This window comes from Schistocerca nitens, chromosome 4 (genome assembly GCF_023898315.1).
Source record: "Schistocerca nitens isolate TAMUIC-IGC-003100 chromosome 4, iqSchNite1.1, whole genome shotgun sequence".
In the NCBI taxonomy this organism is placed as follows: domain Eukaryota; kingdom Metazoa; phylum Arthropoda; class Insecta; order Orthoptera; family Acrididae; genus Schistocerca; species Schistocerca nitens.
The window spans coordinates 760,384,825-760,406,384 of record NC_064617.1 but is presented as its reverse complement, the minus strand read 5'-3'; positions in this window follow the sequence as shown (position 1 = coordinate 760,406,384).

Here is a 21,560-nt window from a genome sequence, read left to right as displayed (position 1 = left end):
CGCCGGAAATTTTAACAAAATTGAGATTTTCAAGTACTTAATATCAACCCAGTACTTCTGCATGGGGGGAAATCGTCAGGGAAACAGCAATGTGATTGCGGACAACGATAAGACAGTTGGAATAGACTGTCTAACGTGGTTAAGCTTCAGCTGTAAAGTAGATATATGTAACAAATTCACATGTCAGATCACGAGTCCAGGAGAGAATAAAGGTATTGGTAACCACGTTATAGACTTTATAAAGTGTCCAGAGATGTGACTAAGAGTAACTTTCTGGTCGTCCTTGGCTAAGCAGCATGGCGTTACCAGGTTGGACGCTTCAATGTACAACTACAGAATCGATCATGTATTCGACCCTGTGCACGAATGTTTACGTGTGTTAGACACCAGTAAACAGTATTCACAATGTGCTCCACTTTACTCTGTGCCTGTTGCTTCCATGTGGCGTCAGTTAACGGATAACGTACAGAAGAGCTGTTGTGTTGTGTTTAATAACGTTCTGCAGTTTGTGTATTGGGGTAATAATTAAACCCGAAAATAGACAGGTGTACAATTAAGTCTTCCAGATACTCTAGACAGAGAAAAGCTTATCAGCTATGTTCTGTCTGCGGTCTGCGTACAGTTTTAATTATCTACCTTCAAACTACTGGGAGTTTCTTAACTTTAACTCCAATAAAGACAATATACGTATTATACAGAAGTGTTATGTTAAAGCAGGAGAAACCTATTTTTCTCAGTCTAGAACATTGTTCTCCACAATGCCGTCTGATTTAGATATTGCAGAATTTGGATTGGTTGACACGACCAACTTTATTCCAAAAGTCCTAAGACAAAGAATAAATGTATCTCACAGTCTTAAACCACTTTCCATTAAAGGAATCACACATTTAAGTACAGTTAATGTGTTATCTGCACGAAAAGGAAAATGTAAATGGAGGACATCGAAGAAAAAAAAAAAGAAAACTAGAGTATACAGAGAAGACAACCGCTATAAACGACGAATATAAGCTGCTGTTTGAAAAGGAAGAGGCTATTGCGGATGTGCAGGCTTTAAAGACAGAGTCTGGAGAAATCTGGCTACGACACGGCAATACAAGATAATAGCATTTACAGTACAGAGCAGTGGTAAATGGCCATATGTTGGAGAACTGGCCGAAAACGACGAACTGGAGCATGTTTACTATGTTAAAGGACACGCGAAAAATGTGTTTATCAAACTCCATTACTCCTTTGATCTGCTTAAAAAAGAGGGACATATTGTATCGGAATGTAATGGGCTTGATGTCATATACTTAGCAACAGAAAACCGATTTGCAGAGCTTAAAACCAACAGAATAACAACCTTTAATGACAATTCGTTTGCAAAAGTTGTAAACTTAAAGTTCTATTTCGAAATTCCGCAAGAATGATCAGCAGAAGAACTGGCAGCCTACACGCAGGAGGATGTGGAATGTTATAGTAGCAGTGTCATGCAGGAAATAAGAGCAAAAATTAAAATCCCCGAATGCTCTCGTCTAGAAGAACTGCCGGAAGGAAGAGAACTAATTTTTAAAGTCATACAAGAGGTATTTTAGAGGAAAAGAATTTGATATATACTGGAGTTCGAAAAGTTACCTTTTCTGTATTTGTCAAATTACTGGGTGGAGAAGCAAATAGATGACTCAGATTAGGATTTATGTTATAAGTTAAAAATTAAATTGGACATTGTTAAAACTAGAACTAAGAAAAATAAGCAAAGAGTTGTTTTCTGCACATAACTGTAAATGCAAAAGTTAATAAGGATTTGGTACTAGAATATTGGTTTCCCTGGTTCGTTAACCTACCAAAAGTCCTAAGACCTTTCCTATATACAATGATACATGGGCATATATTTCAGTTGTGGGAAGTGGGTAGTCGGATGACCTTGAAAAGTAGTTGAAACTAGGTGGTTGAAGGTATCGGGACCCCCTTTAGCAACTATATGAACAAAGAGTGTTTTTTTCTAAAGGAATCAGCTGTATCCAATATTCCATCCACTTGCAGCCAAACACAGGATATTTGTCTCAGATGTTTCTTTCCTTCCCCAACAGATTGATATTTTCCTCAAACAGCTGCACCAAGCCTGCTTGAGAAAAAAAAAAAAAAGGAAGACAAAAGAAAAGAAAAAAAAAAAGGAATTGTAAGTTATAACTTGCTGGTATGGCACTCTGAGTTCCTATTGGTCCTCTGCAAAATAGTGGGTGGAGTCTGAAGCTATATAAAACCCAACCTCCACCACAATCGTCATCAGTCTTCGACAGTGCATAGTTGTGTCAGTGTGATTCCTGCACCATGAAACGCTCAGCCAGCAGTGATGCCAGCGGTAGTGGTGGTGGGAAACGGCCAAACTTGGGTCAATTGCCATGTAAGTGTGTATAAAAAAAATTATGATTTCAAATAGCAACAGATATAAAATTTCATAGCAAAATATTCAAACTTTTTCGAGATTGTGAAACATTTTTGTAACAAGTGGTTACAAAATTTCTTTTTTCTTGCTATTACACCATTCATTCCTGAAAAGTTGTTCGAATTAGAGCGCAAGCTGGAAGCTGAAAGTACCCAGTATGTAGAAGAGGTTGCACTATAATCGTGTAAGTACATCTCAAAGTTCTGTGTGTGATAGTTAAAGGTTCAGAAAGCGTCTCTTAAAGTGTTCATACCGCAACAACTGCTTATAACATTTCTACTGTTGTTCCAGAATTAGAGTAGAAGCAACTGGAAAGTGAAAGTCCCCATTAAGTGGAAGAGCTTGTGCTACCATCACGTAAGTACATCCCCAAATGCTGTGTCGTAGTTTACATGTTCAGAAAACAGCTCTTGATCTATTGTCATTGTAACAAGTGGTTGTAAAACTTTTGTTCTCGCTGTTGCAGCATTAGAGCAGTAGCTGATGGACATTGAGCTGTAGCTGCTGGAGTCTGAAATGCAGCAAGAAAGTAAAAACTATTGTAATATATTGCAATTAGACATTTGTTTTCATCATATACAGTTGTGTGAGATATATATAAATTCATAGTTGTAGATATTCCTACTGCTCAAGAGGAAAGTGAGATTCTTGTAGCGGTGTGGTTCGAGAATGATGACCAGGAGTCATCACTTCCATCTGGTATGAACATTTTACTTATTTATTTAATTTTTTCGTAGCTATAATCAATATCTCGCTGTAGTCAAATTCAGTGCAAATATTTTCTTCTTGATGCATGCAGTTGCTATAGGGGACAAAAAAATGTTCTGTGAAACAAGTAGAGGCCCCTTTTCGCAAACACCCTGTGTTTGCCAGTAAGTGGATGGAAAATTTAATGCAGCTGCTAGCTTTAGAAAAGTACTCTTTGTTCATTCTGAAACAGATTCATAGTCTGGCACGCCCAATACCAGCGGTATTCCTCGAAATATATGTCGCTGTTTTCCTTAGCATACAGCTGGGGAGGAAGACTCTAACCTTCGAAACCGGTAGTGACCACCTAAATGCACCTTGTGAGCCACACTGTACGTCGATTCCAGCAGCTGCCTTCCGCCCCTCTAACAGAGGTCACCAGTAGACCGCCGGACACGTGGACGAGCGGCGCATGTGTCACAATTGCGTCATTAGGCCGCCTGAGAGTTACAAGCTCGCGTGGCGCGGCGCGGCGCGGCGCCTTTCATGTCAGAAGGCCCACAGCTAGTAAGGGGGCGGGCGGCAGTGGGCCGCCTTCAGCGCCGACAGGGGACTGGTCCCTGGTGCAAGGAGGCTGGCGGCCACTCGGAAGCTACAATGGCAAAGTCCCTACACGAGGCGACGGCGGTAATGTGCGAGCCCCGCAGCGCGCCGCGGAGCGTCGTAGTGACTTTGTGATCGCAATATACGAAGAGATGAAGCGGTCGGAAGTTAAACAAGAGTATCCATGTCCTAAGAAATGCAAATTATGTCCTTCTCAGAGCGTAATTCTCAGATCTCCGTTCTTTGAATTTTTTTTCCGAACTCTACCACTTATTCCCGTTCTATAAACGATTTCCATCAATAATTCCCGTTAATATCATGTCCTCTGAACCGACAGTTGATTTGTACAGCGAAAATTCGGAATTGCCGCCAAAATTCGGAATTCCCACCAATAGGGTAGGTTTGGGGGAGGCGTCGTGTGGGGAGGGGGTGAGGGGGAGGAGGGGGCTGGGGCACACGTGCAGGCTGAGAAAAACACGTGATGACATCCGGGGGCGGGGATGGTCGTGGTCGGGGACGGGAAATTTGATATCAAAACTGCGCTCGTAACCAGACTACCTTACTGCTAATGTCGGTACCAATGACGTGTTTCGCTTTGTATCGGAGGAGATTCTCTCTGGTTTCGGGCGGCTAGCGGAAATGGTAAAGACTGTCAGTCCTGTTTGCGAGATTAAGTCGGAGCTCACCATCTGCAACATCGTCGACAGAACCGACTGTGGTCCTTTGTTGCAGAGCCGAGTGGTTGGTCTGAGTCAGGGGTTCAGGCGGTTTTCTGACCGTGTAGGCTGCAGATTCTTTGACTTGCGCTAACGGGTGGTGGCTTTCCGTGTTCCGCTTAATAGGTGAGGTGTCCGCTACAAACAGGAAGTTGCTAGACGGGTAGCGAGGGCTGTGTGGAAGAGACTGGGCGGTTATTTGGGCTAGAGGGTCTCAGGAAACCACAGAAAGGGCGTTCGTCCAAAAGTTGGCAGGTAAACAACAGAAAGGTAGTTGTAGACACGATTGGTATTGTAGTTGTAAATTGTCGTAGCTGTATTGGGAAAGAACCAGAGTTCCAACCCCTAACACAAAGCACTGAAGCTAAAATTGTTAGAGGTACGGGAAGCTGGCTAAAGCGAGAAATAATTTCACCAGAAATTTTTTCAAACGACCTAACTCTGTACAGAAATGATAGACTAAATACAGTTGGCCGGCCGGGATGACCGAGCGGTTCTAGGCGCTACAGTCTGGAACTGCGTGACCTCTACGATCGCAGGTTCGAATCCTGCCTTGGGCATGTATGTGAGTGATGTCCTTAGGTTAGTTAGGTTTAAGTAGTTCTACGGGACTGATGACCTCAGAAGTTAGGTCCCATAGTGCTCAGAGCCATTTTTTTAAAATACTGTTGGTGGGGGAGTATTTATTGCTGTCAGAAGTAGTTTACCTTGTTATGAAATTGAAGTAGATAGATCCTGCGAAGTAGTATGGGTGTAGGTTATACTTGGCAACCGGACTAAACTATTAATTGGATCGTTTTACCGACCCCCGACTCAAAAGATATACAGTAGTTGCTGGACCGTGTCGGTGGAGACTTCAATCTGGAAAAAATTAAAGCCGGCGGCAGGCATAAAACGTCATCCGAAGTTGTACTGAATGCTTCCTCAGAAAATTATTTTGAACAATTAGTTCATGAGCCCACTCGAAGGGTAAATGATAGCGTAAGTATACTTGACCTTTTAGCAACAAATAATCCTGGACTAATAGGGAGTATCAAGACGAATACAGGAATCAGGGACCACAAGGCATTTGCTGCTGGCTGAATACCGTAACACCAACACCCATCCAAAAGAAACGCAAAGTACAGCTATTCAAAAAAGCTGATAAAAATGCTCCTAACGCCTTTTTAAGAGACAGTCTCCATCCCTTCAGTTCTGATCACGTAAGCGTAGGAAAGATGTGGAATGATTTCAAAGACGTCGTATCAACGGCAATTGGGAGATATATATATCGTATAAATTAATAAGAGATGGTACTGACCCCTCATGGTACACAATACGGGACAGATCGGTGCTGCAGAAGCAACGAAAGAAGCGTGCCAAATTTAAAAGACCGCAAAATCCCCAAGACTGGCGAAATTTAGTAGAAGTTCGAAATATAGCGAGTACTTCAAGGCTGAATGCTTTTAATAATTTCCACAACGAAACTCTGTCTTGGAATCTGGTCATACATAAAGCACACCAGTGGCAAGACGCAATCAATACCTTCACAGCGCGATAACAAATGTTAAGTCACTGATGACAGCGCCTTTAAAGCAGACTTAATAAAGATGGGTTTCCGAAACTCCTTCACCAAAGAAGACGAAGTAAATATTCCTGAATTCCAATCAAGAACAACTGCCAAGATGAGAAACTTAGAAGTACATATCATCGGTGTAGCAAGGCCTCCGGTTCAGACTGTATACCAGTCAGGTTCCTCTCAGACTATGCTGATGCAATAGCTCCATATTTAGCAATGATACACAACCGCTCTCTCACCGAAAGTTCCGTACCTAAAGACTGGAAAATAGTTCAAATCGTACCTATACCCAAAGAGGAAAATAGGATTAATCCGCTGAATTACATGCACTTATCACAGACGTCAACTTGCAGTACGGTTTTGGAACGTATATTGTGTACGGAAATTATCAATTATCTCCAAGACCACGATTTATTGACACATAGCACGGATTCAGAAAACACCGTTCTTGTGAAAAAAAACTAGCTCTTTGTACCCATGAAGTAATGAGTGCTATCGACGGGTGATGTCAAATTGATTCCATACTTTTAGATTTCCAGAAGGCTTTCGACACCGTTCCTCATAAGGATCTTCTAACTAAACTACGTGCTTATGGAATATCGTGTCAATCGTGCAACTGGATTCGTGATATCCTGTCAGAAAGGTCACAGTTCGTAGTGATAGGCGGAAAGTCATCGAGTAAAACAGAAGTAATATCCGGCGTTCCCCAAGGAAGAGCGATAGGCCCTCTATTGTTCCTGATGTATATTAAAGACATGGGAGACGAGTAGCCCTACTAGATTGTTTGCAGATTATGCAGTCATTTACCGCCTCGTAAAGTCATCAGCTGTCCAAAACGAATTGCACAATGATTTAGATAAGATATCTGTATGGTGCGAAAAGTGGCAATTGACCCTCAATAAAGAAAAGTGTGAAGTTATTCACACGAGTTCTAATAGAAATCCGCTAAATTTCGATTACGTGACAAGTCACACAAATCTGAAGACTGTAAATTCAACTAAATATTTAGGGATTACAAATACAAATAACCTAAATTGGAATGGTGACATAGATAATGTTGTGGGTAGAGCAAACCAAAGACTGCGATTCACTGGCAGAACAATTAGAAGGTGCAACAGATCAACTACAGAGACTGCTTATACCACGCTTGTCCGCCACACATTGAAGTATTGCTGTGCGGTGTGGGATCCGCATCAGGTGTGACTGACGGATGACATCGAGAAAGTTCGAAGGACGGCTCGTTTTGTAATATTACGAGATAAAGGAGATAGTGCCACACACATGATATGCCACAGACATGATACGTGAATTGGAGGGGCACTCATTAAAACAAAGGCGTTTTTCGTTGCGACGGGATCTTCTCATGAAATTTCAATCACCAGTTTCCCCCTCCAATTGCGAAAACATTCTGTTCGCAGCCACCTACATAGAGAGAAATGTTCATCACGATAAAATAAGAGAAATCAGTGCTCGCACAGAAAAATTTAAGTGCTCGGTTTTCCTGTGCTCCTTTCGAGAGTGGAACGGTAGAGAGACAATTTGAAGGTTGTTCATTCAACTCTCTGCGAAGCACTTTAATGTGAGTAGCAGAGTAATCACGTAGATTTTTTAGATGTAGATGTACACGCAATCCCACACAATCGTCTCTGTGTCATAGTGATAGACCCATCAATCGTCCTGGTAATTCTGCAGCTGAAGCAGCCACCAGGACTGTCCTGACACAGCTGCAATTTTTCCGAGAGTGCCTCGGTTCGGTGAGATCTTTCATGGGGCCTTGACAGTCGAGAAATCAAATAGTCACTGACTTTTGTCACGTTCAAAATATGGAAGAAGATGTCGGACATTAATCAACGATTTGAATTTTTTTTTTTTCATTATCGTGTCGACTGAGATCCGCTTAGAGCACCAGTGTCTCCTGTTCCCTCGCTATTTCCGGTTCATTCGAAACAGAATGTTTCCCACTTCATTCTTCGTCATTCATATTTGTTTGGTTACACTAGAAGCATCTGCGTGAATTAATCTGTGGTTCACATGATGATGCATTGTTCTTGTATTCTTCCGCCAGCCCAGGTTCGGCTGTTGGAACATTCTTCCCTTCAGATGTGAGAAACAAATTATCCTTTTGTGCAATGGGCAGCACCATATTGTTTTGGTTCTACTAGCTTCGTACTACGATACTGTGGCCCTGGGATTTCAAACTTGTACCAGGACTATGGACATACACTTACAACTAAACAAAAATTGTTACGTACATTATTTTTTGGGATGATAATTAAAGCTTTAGACTACTCTCGCACGCAGCTCAGTTTTTTTAATTGACAGTGCGTACTCTGTTATACTCTTTTCAAAAATTTTTCAGATATCTCTAATAGGTATTGTTATTGTATGGTCGTCCGGAAGAAAAAGAGAAGACCACGAGGGAAAATGATGTGTGCGCGTGCATGCACGTGTGATAAAGCGGTCCCGTGTACATGTGCGTGTGCATGCGTGCTTCGGCGTACGTGCGCACACACGTTGAGAAGTGCCAGTAGACGCCTATATGAGTGTAACTTTACGCTCTGTAACTGGTATATATAATTGTAGCTACGGTCTTTTAGCAAACTGCTTTAAACGTTAGATAATAACGGACATAAATAACCAAAAATTATTTTCATGGGGCCTGAAATTTTTTAACTGAGTATGGATACTTTGTTGCTGCTGATTTCGAAACTGCCAACCATTTTGTTCTAGTGGCACTAGTTTATGAGACATTAATGGCGTATTTATACTAGGATGCGCTGAAAAGTAACGCCGCCGATTATTTATGCCAAAATTCTTCAAGCTTTTCAAATAAAACAAACGTTCTCAACATTCTAAATCTTTGTTCTTTACGTCCACTCATTTGCAGCCCTCTACCGCTAGACGGCCCGTAATCGTAGCGCGTAACACGGCGGGGTGATACGTGACTATGGCGGTGCCTAGAAACAAGGTGCTGCAATCGAGTTTCAAATTCTCAGAGGTCGTCTACACATGGAGGACTCTCTCTTTCAGCATTACAGTGCCCGACCATACACCAGCGCGTGTCATCTGCAACAATCCGACACTTTGGATTCATTGTCATCGATAATCCTCCTTTGTCCCGACTTGGCCCCCAGGCGGTTTCCATCAGCTTTGAAAACTTAAAGAATATGTTCGAGGACTTCACTTTGATAGTGATGAAGCGCTGCAAGCATACGTGATGTTGGTTCGTCAACAAAGGCAAACATTCTACAGTGACAGCACCAAGACACTGGTCTCTCGCTGCGAGAAACGTTTTTGTGCCAGGTTGACTGCGTTCAGAGTTAAATATGTAGTCGTCCAAAATAAAGGTGTAGAATGTCAATAACGTTTGTTTTATTAGTAAGAGTTTCCAAACAAAAATTTCTGAGGCATTACTTTTCAGCACACCCCCTTACATTGCTCTTATGACTACTTTGTCTATATCCCATCATCTGTAAATTATTTGTTTTCGTAATACAAATTGATTTTATCCAAGCTCTGTTCATGTTGTTCTTGCATACGTACATTAACCATTCTGACGTTCATTTCTGTTTCTCATACGCGTTAACATGGCTACATCACGATGAAAATGTATGAATAACTCTCATGTGTTTCATCTGTGGGGAGTACACATTCATTCACCAATGAAAACAAACAACTGACTTGATAAAAAGAACTTATTTGGTCTATTCAAATTCATGCTTGGAGACCATGATAAGAGATGGATACCTCACACTATACAGGTATGTAAAACGTGCACAGAGCATCTGCAACACTGAACGAATGGGAGACGGAAGTGCTTGAGGTGTGGGGTATCAATGATATGGCGAGAACACATAGACCATAGCGAAGACTGTTAATTTTGTTCATTGAATGAAAAGGGCATCATTGCAACAGCCGGAAAAGGTAGATACATCGCAGTCTACCCTCCACAAGAAACGCCGTTTCACATTCAGAGAAGATACCTGTTATACATTTACTAGCACCCCACAATCTTCAGAAGAAGAGGAAGAATCAGCAGAAATCTATACTGAGTAAAACAAGAGTGCTTCTGCAAGAACTTCATCTGTGTCATCTGAATTTAATCAAATGGAACTGTGCGATCTCATTATAGATTTAAGTCTTCCAAAAAGGACGTCTGAATTGTTAGCTATAGCAGCACGCGTCCCCGCTGGCTTGTTTGTAAACAGAGGCAGATAAGCGGCTGCGTAATCACTGAGGTCAACGCTCGCACAGAGTACATTGCATGTGGCTTATGCTATACTCTCATTAATTAAGTAAGCAATGTGCAATTTTTTTGTAAGGAAATGGGAAAGGAGAAGATTTGTTCGATTTCTATAATAATGTGTGAGATCACAAACGATTTAAATTTTTTTTACAGTTTTCAACACCTTTAACACACTGAGACACATTCGGATTCATTTATTTGACGATGCTTCCTGGTCCTCAGAACCAAAGGCATAGACGACAGATAATACGATTTACCCATATCTCTATTGTACACCTCTTCAGTCTGAAATCTCCGATGAGAAATGACGTCAAGGCTATTGAACGATTCCAGCCCTACCACTTATCGACTTTAGGTTCACGAACGAGAGCTACGGTAACCCAGCCATTACCGTGCTGATTAACATCATTGTTGCTAAGGGTAAAGTTCAAAATTCCAACACAGGAAACCGACGGACCATACAAGACGACTTGTGCGCCTACATAGTTCTCGGTATTAATAGCAATATTGTCTATTGCTTTACACACTGTAAGGCAGGTACGCCATCTTCTCCTATAATATCGTGATATCTTCCGTGTGAACGGTCCAATGCTGTAGCTTGAGCGGCTGCACGACGACTGACGCCTTCTTATTCAAAATCACATTCCGTCAAAAAAGGAATCATTTTCTGCATTCTTCACAACAGAAAACCAATTTGTTTTTTATACCTACCTTGAAGGACTGTTAATGAAAGAGGGTACGATAAAATAGGCAGCACGTGAATAGCGGTTATTTATAGATAGCTGTGGCCGTGCGGTTCTAGGTGCAACAGTGTGGAACCGCGCGACCGCTACGGTCGCAGGTTCGAATCCTCCCTCGGGCATGGATGTGTGTGATGTCCTTAGGTTGGTTAGGTTTAAGTAGTACTAGGTTCCAGGGGCTGATGACCTCAGGAATTAAGTCCCATAGTGCTCAGAGCCATTTGAACCATCATATAGATAGCTCCAAACGCAACCTGAAATAAGTTCTTTTGCATAATGGGAACGAGTACACTTCACTCAGTTGCTACGTGTTAAAAGCAAGCTGCAGTATCCTGGAGAAGTTCTCATACCGGAATCACTAATGTGTTCTCTCTGTCGATCTCAAGAAGCCGAACTTTTCCTAGAACAACAAGGGGAGGATACCCATGCTTTATTTATCTGATGACATGCGGATCAGTGTGGCACACACAGTGAATAAGATTATCTAAAAATCTAGAGCTGATGTGGAAAAGTGAAAGCATTTTTGGTATAACTGACCCAAATATAGCCAAGAATATGTCATAAACTGTAAGGCATCAAAATCACTGTTCTCTAGTGTTATAGATGGATTCCATGCAAAAAGGTTAACGTATGTCATGGACCACTTACACTTCTTCCACGTTATTGTAGGAAATCCCGGTGATAGTAATTAAGTATTACTTCTCCTACCTCATTTTCCGATAGCCCAGGCTAGTTTCTTGTTAATCATGTAAGTTCAATAGGTGAACTTGTATATTACGAACAAGAAACATTAACCATTACAGCACCGTAATGGCTAGGAAGATGCAAACGGACAAACAGAAATCGTAATAGAAGATCGTTGAGGCTCTCGCGGCCACTCTTGACACATTGCATGTTGATTTCTATCTCGGTTTCTTCGACCGCCGTTCTCTTTTCGACGAATTTTCTGACATTCTGCCAGCACGAGTGGCTGGCATTTTCAAATCTTCACCCTCCATTGGTGGTGGCGGGTGGGGACGATCCCACCCCTGGAATTATATGTACCAGAAATGTATTCGTCCGCCGCGGTGGCCGAGCGGTTCTAGGCGCTTCAGTCAGGAACCGCGCGACTGCTACGGTCGCCGGTTCGAATCCTGCCTCGGGCATGGGTGAGTGTGATGTCCTTAGGTTAGTAAGGTTTGAGTAGTTCTGAGTTCTAGGGGACTGATGACCTCCGATGATAAGTCCCATAGTGCTCAGAGCCATTTGAAATGTATTCGCAGTTGCAGATATGGACAACCATCAGCTGTTTAACAGAATGACGACTGTGAATGTTTGTTTCGGACCTGAATTCGAAGCCGGATTTCCCGTTTATCGCGAGGTGTCGCCTTAACTGTTTTGGTTAGCCGTACACGCTCCCAAGACCGACCCAAACTTCCATATGTCACACTGTCTGCATGCCCAAAAGAAAACTGCATATTACTTCGAACAACAAAGGCAGGCACTAAAATAATGAAATTTTATGCCGCCACCACGCAAGCAAATTTCAATTAAAATTGATACGCGAGTATAGTTGTAGACACGTTGTTGATGACATACGGAAATTGGTGTCTATCGTGAGTCGTGCTCGTATAGACTAATGGTAACGCGACCGCTTACGATAAGCGGGAAATCCGGGTCCGAGTCCCGGTCCGGCACAGATTTTCACTGTCGTCATTCCGTTGTAGAGCTGATGGTTCTCCATTTCCGCAACTGCGAATACATTTCATGTATTTCATAAGAGTTGTAATCTCCGCAGTGCTTGTCGAAAGAGGCACTGCATCGTACTTAAGAACAATATAGGTACTGCTGTATCGTATTACATGTACCTGTCACGCCAGCGTCAGAGGGCTGCTCTCGCGTCATTACCACTCTCTTAGCTACCTGCAATCTTTCGCAGCAGCACGCGAGTCCACAATCCGTTTTGCCTTAGAATTTTTGTGGAGAATCCATATAAATTCATAAACATAACAATAGCTTCAATAAGGAAGCTGAAGGAAGCGTTGCATGAGATTTCCGTGCATCTTGACCCACCTTCCAGTCCTTATTTGCAGTGAATCATGTAATCTTTCGTATATACCTGGCACCATTTGGATTTTGTCTTGTGCATTAATCAACAACTCTTGATACGTCCGCACACTGTCGACGGGTTGGGCATACACCAGTGCCTTTCAGATATCCCCACAGCGAGAAATCCAGCGAATGGTAGGTGCGGTGCTACCATTCCTCTATAAATCATGCACCCATGAAACTTTGAGGTGGGGTAGAACCACACGATCCGCCGAATTTGGAAGTGTGTCCCATCGCGCATAGAAGAGCTCTCACTGACTTCCACTTTCTCCTTCTCTTTATCCTCTCCCATTGGCACTGTCACCTTCGCTCCCTTCCTAGCACTGTTCTGCGACTATCAACTATATTCCGCTGCCACTGTGTCCCTCTTAGTCTCTCAAACTCCCATTCTCTCCTTTGCTCTTTCTGTATCGCACCCACTGTCTATTATCTTCCAGTGTTTATTACTTTTCCGTCTCCTCTTTTGGGAGACTTTTTGAAGATACTGCGGAAGCAGATTCAGTTAGCTAGTACCCCACTTTTCATCAGTCTTTTAAACACGAGCACATTCACTTTTTTGTGTTTCAATAGGAGCATTTTTCCGCTGATTCCATACTTTCTCCTGCTACATCAGGACATGCCACTTATTTGAAAAGAACTTTATAGGTCAGTGGAATATTGAGTGCTTACTTACATGAAACTCAAATAATGCGAAACTACATTTGGACTACATATTGGTTTTGAAAATATTTTGCATGTGCTTCAGTACTAAAACAAGGGGCTCCCAGAACCCTTCTAATGATAACGGAGACTCTTTAAAACACATGTCACCTTGACAAGTTAGTTTATAAGTTCGTTTCACACCGGATTTTACGTGAGTTTTCCCCTGCACAAGGTTTCTCGAGAGGGGTAGTTCCTCGAGAACGGTACCTTAGGAATATATCGTAAAAACTGCAGCAATTAGCTATGCATAGCCGTCTTGGAATCCACGTCTCGCTACTGGTTACCAAAGACCATATTTTGGTCGTTTCTTGATAACAGATAAAGATTTTGGAAAATAGGAAGAAGGTACTTCTAGATACATGCCTAGAGAACGTACTGATGAATATGACTAATTTTCTGCGTTATTTATTATTTAGCTTTCGCCTCACACCGGATTGTACATGATATTTTATGTATACAAGTAAAGTAACTTTGAACTCCTATATCTCCAAAATAGATAAACATATGAAAAAAATTTTGAAAGCTTTTTGAGATTGCGATCTCAGGAATATGTGTAAGATGTTCAGTCATTTGCTTTGCATAGCCGTCTTGAAATCCACTGCTCGGTCACGGTACCCAAAAACAAAGTTTTTCATGTTTTCTGTGCAACTGCCCGTGAAATAAATAGCGCCTCCATAAGCCCTTTAACTCGCCTCTCCATAAGCCCCTTTGGTCGCACCACAGACCATACATAACGCAAAAAGAACAAACCGGTTTTTTTTTGTTCATTTGTCTAAACTGCAAGAATGTATAATATTCAGATTTTGATTCAGTACTGTAGGATGGTTATAATTAGGATAGTTACAATAATACGATCCTGTTGTTTGATACACAAACGGTGCCTAGCTCAAAGGCTATATAAAACATTTGACCCTATTTTTATATCACCAATAGAGCCCGAGGTATGATTTTTCCAAATCCCGTTTATGTGAGCGGCGCCTTGGAAGATATTAAGTAGCAAATGCTGTGGCACGCGTACTGATACTACTCAGAATGTCATACAAGAAGCTGTATTGGGACTGGGGCCTAAACACAGAATCTTGTCTAGAAGTTCCAAACAGCGCACACACAGCTATAGAATGAAAGGTTCATTCGTGAAACGATTCTCTAAGTTACTTTTCGCCATGTGCAATCTTCTAGCACTGAGAGACCAGAAAGACACGAGGGAGAGTAGGCGATAGCTCCTGGAAGAAGTGAAGCTTTGACGGGGGTTAGCAATCCGTACCCCGGCAGCTCTGTTAGATGACTGTCCTTTAATGCCCACGTTTCAGGCTCATGTCATGGACCATTCCGCAAGAGCAAGGATTCCTGCAGATTCTCATTCCAGCTCCTCGGTTTTGGTACCCAAAAGTTCACTGCTTCACCGTGAATGTGAACTATTGCATTTAAAAACAACATCGCAGTTTAACTGTTGACACAGGGTGAGGCATGAGGAACGATACATGCTTTGAGCAGTGATAATATTACTTACTCTGAACTAAAAAACCTCATGTGAACATATGTCCTGTTCTTAACAGTTTCGCCGGCCGAAGTGGCCGTGCGGTTAAAGGCGCTGCAGTCTGGAACCGCAAGACCGCTACGGTCGCAGGTTCGAATCCTCCCTCGGGCATGGATGTTTGTGATGTCCTTAGGTTAGTTAGGTTTAACTAGTTCTAAGTTCTAGGGGACTAATGACCTCAGAAGTTGAGTCCCATAGTGCTCAGAGCCATTTGAACCATTTTTGAACTTAACAGTTTCCGAAGAAATTAATGGAAAAAATGGTGGTAGTAATGAAACTCTTTTGTTCAGCTGTGTACATTTCCTCACAAAAGGTGCTCAGAGGTCCAACATCAACTGCAATGCATTTTGCATCTCTTGTAGGTAGCTGCTGTGTTGTTGATGTGAACTAATTGGTACGATCCTTTATTTGAGTACACGCATGTATAATACACAACTAGCCACTAAAATTGCTACACCAAGAAGAAAGGCAGATGATAACCGGGTATTCATTGGACAAGTATATTATACTAGAACTGTCATGTGATTACATTTTCACGCAATTTGGGTGCTTAGATCCTGAGAAACCAGTACCCTGAACAACCACCTCTGGCCGTAATAAGGGCCTTGATACGCCTGGGCATTGAGTCAAACAGAGCTTGGATGGCGTGTACAGGTACAGCTGCCCCTGCAGCTTCAACACGATACCACTGTTCATCAAGAGCAGTGACTGGCGTATTGTGACGAGCCAGTTGATCGGCCACCATTGACCAGACGTTTTCAGTTGGTTAGAGATCTGGAGAATGTGCTGGCCAGGAAAGCTGTCGAACATTTTCTGTATCCAGAAAGGCCCGCACAGGACATGCAACATGTGGTCATGCATTATCCTGCTGAAATGTAGGGTTTTTCAGGGATCGAATGAAGAGTAAAGCCACGGGTCGTAACACATCTGAAATGTAACGTCCACTGTTCAAAGTGCCATCAATGCGAACAAGAGGTGACCGAGACGTGTAACTAGTGGCACTCGATACCATCAAGCCGGATTATACGCCACTATGGCGATGACGAATACACGCTTCCAATGTCCGTTCACCGCGATGTCGCCAAACACGGATGCGACCATCATGATGCTGTAAACAGAACCTGGATTCATCCGAAAAAATTACGTTTTGCCATTCGTGCACCCAGGTTCGTCGCTGAGTACACCATCGCAAGCGCTCCTGTCTGTGATTAAGCGTCAAGGGTTTCCGCAGCCATGGTCTCCGAGCTGATAGTCGATGCTGCTGCAAACGTCGTCCAACTGTTCGCGCAGATGGTTGTTGTCTTGCAAACGTCCCCATCTGTTGACTCAGGGATCGAGACGTGGCTGCACGATCCGTTACAGCCATGCGGATAAGATGCCTGTCATCTTGGCTGCTAGTGATACGAGGCCGTTGGGATCCAGCACGGCGTTCCGTGTTACCCTCCTGAACCCACCGATTCCACATTCTGCTAACAGTCTTTGGATCTCAACCAACACGAGCAGCAATGTCGCGATACGATAAACCGCAATCGCGATAGGTTACAATCCGACCTTTATCAAAGTTGGAAACGTGATGGTACGCATTTCTCCTCCTTACACGAGGCATCACAACAACGTTTTACCAGGCAACGCCGGTCAATTGCTGTTTGTATATGAGAAGTCGGCTGGAAGCTTTCCTCATGTCTGCACGTTGTAGGTGTCGCCACCGGCGCCAACCTTGTGTGAATGCTCTGAAAAGCTAATCATTTGAATATCACAGCATCTTCTTCCTGTTGGTTAAATTTCGCGTCTGTAGCACGTCATCTTCGTGGTGTAGCAATTTTAATGGCCAGTAGTGTATAAGCGAGTAGTTGCTGCTTTGACGATACTACGTTGGTGGCGGACCTTCCGAACATCTTTTGAATAGAAATGTTCACAATTAAGAGAAATCATTGGATCATAATGTTTCACTTACTAACACCTTCATTTGCTCTGTACCCCACTGTTTTCATAACTTTCCTCAAAAAATGTTAAGATAAGATCGTATATTCAAATGAGGTTTTTTGTTCACAGTCACTAGTACTATCAACTTGCAAAGGACGTACCTTTCCTCCTGACTCACCTTGTATTGAGTTTGTTTCACATATTTACAGATAAGGCAGGATTCGTGGGATATGACGTAGTAAACTACCCCAAGTCACACATGTGGGCAAATGAAAGTCCTCGAGTAATCATGGAGGTTAACCACCAGGATCGATTCGTCATCAATGTATGGGCAGGAATTGTCGGTGATAGACTAATATGGCCACACAACTCACCAAATAGATTAATAGGTGCTGGAGAGCATTGATTTCCGCCCAATGAACTGCCAGTGCTACTTGCAGAAAAATGAGGACAACGAGAAAGAGAGAGATATGACAGTGAGAAGAGATATCATAAGTAGGAAGGAGTGACTGAGATAGTGGCAATAAGAAAGAGGAAAAGGGAGACAGTGACAGTGAAATCAGACAAAATTAGTAGGACAAAACCAAGGAGACTGTGGTGAGAGACAGGTGATAGAGAAACATAAAGAGATACTGACAAAGAGTGAGTGAGAGTAGGCAAGTGTGAGTAGATGCATATGATTAGCTTAACAGCAATGACTAGTGGGTATGAGTGAGTTACAATTAGGAGAGCTTATGGGAGTGAGAGGTATGTTGCATGTTACGGAGACCTTGAATATATGGGCATGCCAGAAATTTGTGGAAAATGTTTAAAGGGGAGGAAGGAGGTACAATGATACAGCTAGTATTCCATGTTTCAGAATGGCTTGTAAAAAGGAGGGTAGTAGCCTTTTATGCACTCTGATAGAAGTATTTCTTCACCTGTTTTATACGAATCACTTCAAAGAACTATTCTGTACCTTGTAAATTATAAATAAATAGCATATAATGGTTAAAAGTATCTATAAAAGTAAAGATCAAATGATAATTTTAAAATGCATCTATCAAGATAAGGCATTTGGCATAACACTGGAACAAGATGCACAGGTACAATTTTCAGCAAGAGCTGAAAATTTCTGTTACACTCATAGCCTAATAATGTCAAACCTGTATGACTGTCGCTTCAGACAACACTCAACGACCGAGCGAGGTGGCGCAGTGGTTAGCACACTGGGCCGTATACGGGAGGACGACGGTTCAAACCCACGCCCAGACAACCTGATTAAAGTTTTCCGCTATTTCCTAAAATCGCTTCAGGTTCTTTTGAAAGAGCATGGCCGACCTTCTTCCACATCCTTCCCTCATCCGATGGGACACTGGACTTCGCTGTTTGGTTCCCTCCCAAAAAACAATCGACCAACCAACCAACACTCAATACCCAGCCTGTGCACTTCCCCTAACACTGCATCGCTCAGCCGATAAATTAACAACTGTCGACCTTTAGCGCAGTCTGATGATCTCTTGTAGTCTAGAAGCCCCTATTCACCTCGCACATGTTATCGCCGTTCACTCGCCGAGGTAAACACCAACCATCCTCTAGGTTGTTTGTGTTCACACACAGCATCCACAGCTTGTACTGACCATTAGTAGTATCCCGATTTCGGCTCCTTGGCGCACCAGCTCCGGAGAAGGCTTCGTGCTGGGTAGAAACCAACAAGGTTGGCACTTCAGATAACACTCACTACAGTACACTGCATCACTCAGCCGAACAATATACAACTGTCGACCTGTAGCGCAACCTGGTGGTGTTTCTCTAGTAATTAGGAAGACTCTGGCCATGTCTTATCTGTAATCGCCGTCCCCTCGTCCAGGAATACTGCAACCTCCCCCTGTATTGTTTCCGTCCACACACAGTGGCCAAACCCCATGATGACATTACTGATGTCCCAAGTTCGGTTCCTAGGCCCACCAAGTATAGAGAAGACTTCGTGTTGTTGGCTATCCACTGACTACTTTTTCATTGCGACCACACACTGCTACGGTGCAGCCGCAGCGGAATATTTAACCTGTTTCACTTATTGAGACATGTGAGGCCAGTGCCCAAATTCTGACCCACCATTCTCCAAGAATCTTCAGCCACTGGAAACAGAACAAAGGTTCTACTTTTGAATGGCACATGTCCTGCTCTGTTGTCCACACATTTCAGCGTAGCCCACTTCGGCAAACTCAGCCGCCACCCTCAACTCAATCTCACCCTGCACTAATTATGCATTTCATCTGTTACCCAGTACTAACCATGCAACCTCGGCCGCCACCTCCAGATCGGTCACGACCTGCATTAACTACGCTTCCTCGACTGCCACTCCTAGCTTGGTCACATCCAGCACTGACCACGACTCCTTTGCGCCTCTCTCATGCCGGAGTATTTACAGGGTGTTTCAAAAATGACCGGTATAGTTGAAACGGCAATAAAAACTGAACGAGCAGCGATACAAATACACCGTTTGTTGCAATATGCTTGGGACAACAGTACATTTTGAGGCAGACAAACTTTCGAAATTACAGTAGTTACAATTTTCAACAACAGATGGCGCTGCGGTCTGGGAAACTCTATAGTACGATATTTTCCACATATCCACCATGCGTAGCAATAATATGGCGTAGTCTCTGAATGAAATTACCCGAAACCTTTGACAACGTGTCTGGCGGAATGGCTTCACATGCAGATGAGATGTACTGCTTCAGCTGTTCAATTGTTTCTGGATTCTGGCGGTACACCTGAAGTGTCCCCACAGAGAGAAGTCACAGGGGTTCATGTCTGGCGAATAGGGAGGCCAATCCACGCCGCCTCCTGTATGTTTCGGATAGCCCAAAGCAATCACACGATCATCGAAATATTCATTCAGGAAATTAAAGACGTCGGCCGTGCGATGTGGCCGGGCACCATCTTGCATAAACCACGAGGTGTTCGCAGTGTCGTCTAAGGCAGTTTGTAGCGCCACAAATTCACGAAGAATGTCCAGATAGCGTGATGCAGTAATCGTTTCGGATCTGAAAAATGGGCCAATGATTCCTTTGGAAGAAATGGCGGCCCAGACCAGTACTTTTTGAGGAAGCAGGGACGATGGGACTGCAACATGGGGCTTTTCGGTTCCCCATATGCGCCAGTTCTGTTTATTGACGAAGCCGTCCCGGTAAAAATAAGCTTCGTCAGTAAACCAAATGCTGCCCACATGCATATCGCTGTCATCAATCCTGTGCACTATATCGTTAGCGAATGTCTCTCGTGCAGCAATGGTAGCGGCGCTGAGGGGTTGCCGCGTTTGAATTGTGTATGGATAGAGGTGTAAACTCTGGCGCATGAGACGATACGTGGACGTTGGCGTCATGTGGACCGCAGCTGCAACACGGCGAACGGAAACCCGAGGCCGCTGTTGGATCAACTGCTGCACTAGCTGCGCGTTGCCCTCTGTGGTTGCCGTACGCGGTCGCCCTACCTTTCCAGCACGTTCATCCGTCACGTTCCCAGTCCGTTGAAATTTTTCAAACAGATCCTTTATTGTATCACTTTTCGGTCCTACATTAAACCTCCGTTGAAAACTTCGTCTTGTTGCAACAACACTGTGTTCTAGGCGGTGGAATTCCAACACCAGAAAAATCCTCTGTTCTAAGGAATAAACCATGTTGTGTACAGCACACTTGCACGTTGTGAACAGCACACGCTTACAGCAGAAAGACGACGTACAGAATGGCGCAGCCACAGACTGCGTTGTCTTCTATATCTTTCATATCACTTGCAGCGCCATCTGTTGTTGAAAATTGTAACTACTGTAATTTCGAAAGTTTGTCCGCCTGAAAATGTACTGTTGTCCTAAGCATATTGCAACAAACGGTGTATTTCTATCGCTGCTCGTTTAGTTTTTATTGCCGTTTCAAATATACCGGTCATTTTTGAAACACCCTGTAGTTTCCCTCTAGCCGAATGCGCTTTGGCAGTTAGTAGGCTTCCGTAGAATACTTGACCGTGGAAATGCCAAGTTGAGCTGCACGTTGTAACAGTTCAGCGATTTGCTGATGACAGCGCAGCACATGAAAGGGCATTATACAAACATCGCGTACAATGAGCGCTTTCTGTTTCGAGAACTGTACATTGTTTTCGTATGGCATAGTAGTGTTCGTTACACAACGTGTGAGCTCTGCACTTGAATGTGAGACGGCGCCAGGCTAGGATTCAAAGTCATTTCGCTGTACCTGGAAATTAAACGCAGCCCGTTGTGGGGGCTTATGACACGCAGAGAGAACAGCGGGCGGTGCGCACGCCACGCCGCGCCACGCATCCGACTCGGCTCGGTGGCTC